Source organism: Echinops telfairi, unplaced genomic scaffold, assembly GCF_000313985.2.
Source record: "Echinops telfairi isolate 266 unplaced genomic scaffold, ASM31398v2 ScPeMD7_7457;HRSCAF=8495, whole genome shotgun sequence".
Classification (NCBI taxonomy): domain Eukaryota; kingdom Metazoa; phylum Chordata; class Mammalia; order Afrosoricida; family Tenrecidae; genus Echinops; species Echinops telfairi.
Window position 1 is genome coordinate 16,738,231 of NW_022111357.1, and position 1,607 is coordinate 16,739,837.

Genomic DNA, 1,607 nt, shown 5'->3' on the forward strand with positions numbered 1-1,607 from the left:
TTTTATCCAACCAACTGGTTGACTTTCTTGTGGGTTACTTCAAACTCCTACTCTTGCCCTCCCTCCTTGCAAACCTCCAAAGCTTTGTTCCTTTTTGTACAAAAGGCTTTGTCTTAGTTCTTATCCTTATAGTAGCAGTTCTTGTACAAATTTGCCCTGTTGTGATCAACTAACTTCACTCAGCAAAATATTCTCTAGATCCATCCTTGTCATGGGGTCTTTTGTGATGTCACCATTGTTTTCTAGTGACACATCGTATTGCATCGTGTGCACGTACTAAAATGTCTTTATCCATTCTTCCACTGATGGGTATTTGGATAGAGCCCACCCTTGTAATCACTCCACTTTGCCATTTTAAGTAGTGCTAGTTCTCCTGCTCTTACCTACATACACTGCTTCCACATTCAGATTTTACATTGGACATTTCTTGAAAATGCTACTGTGTTTAAATAGTCTGCTGTCTGTTGACTCCATATGTGCCCTCTAAAGAGTTCATAGGCAAATTATTGGAATCTGAGAGTTAAACTAAGGAGGAAATATTCCATGATTGTATGGAAATAGACCAGAGTAGTGAAATATAAAGGACCCACTTACTTTGGAAGCAAGCAGAAGACCCATTACCTCCCAGTCACTTCCAATTCACAGCTACCGTATGTATACACGTCAGAGTCGAACTGTCCCATATGTTTTCCAAGGTTGTAATCACCATGGGAGCCTACTGCAATCACTATGAATCACATATTTCTTCCATGGAGCCGTTGGTGCCTCACAAAACCAACCTTTTGGCCAGACACCAAGTACCTAACTACTGTGCGACCAGAGCCCCTATGGAATGAAGCTATTATTGGTGGTAGCTAGGTAGGTTTTTGGAAGAGATAATTAATCCACAAAGTTGCTAGAAAGATTTATAGGAATTATCCAGATGAAGAAGGGAGTAAAGGGAAACCCAGGCGATGGGAATGGTATGTCCACAGGGACCATGAGTTAAGTAGAACTGGCATATAGATAGAATCTGAGGCTAGGAAGGCATGAGCCATGGATCTGAACAAGGGTTAAAGCCCCAGTGATGGAAGACTGCAGGTGGTTGTTGGAGGCTGTTGGGCTGGTTCTGACTCGTTGCCACCTTATGTTCAACAGAATGAAACACTGCCTGGTCTTATGCCATCCTTACAGGTATTCTTATGTTCCAGCCCATTGCTGCAGCCACTGTGTCAATCATCTTGTTGAGGGTCTTCCTCTTTCTCGGTGCCCTTCTACTTCACTAAGTATGACATCGTTTTTCAGGGACTGGTCCCTCCTGATAACACATCCTAATATGTGAAATGATGTCTCTCCATTCTTGCTTCTAAGAAGCATTAAGGCTGTACTTCTTCCAAGACGGATTTGTAGGTTCTTTTGGCAATCCACGATACTTTATTTTTTTATTTTTTTTGGCAATCCACGATACTTTAAATGTTCTTTGCCAGCACTGTAATTCAAATGATCAAAACATATGGGAGCTCTGAAAAGATCACCCTGGCTGTCTGGAGAAAGAATACCAGTTAGGGGCTTTGGCACAACTCTAGATGAGGGATAATTGCAAGAAAAAGGACAGATTTTTAAAAGAC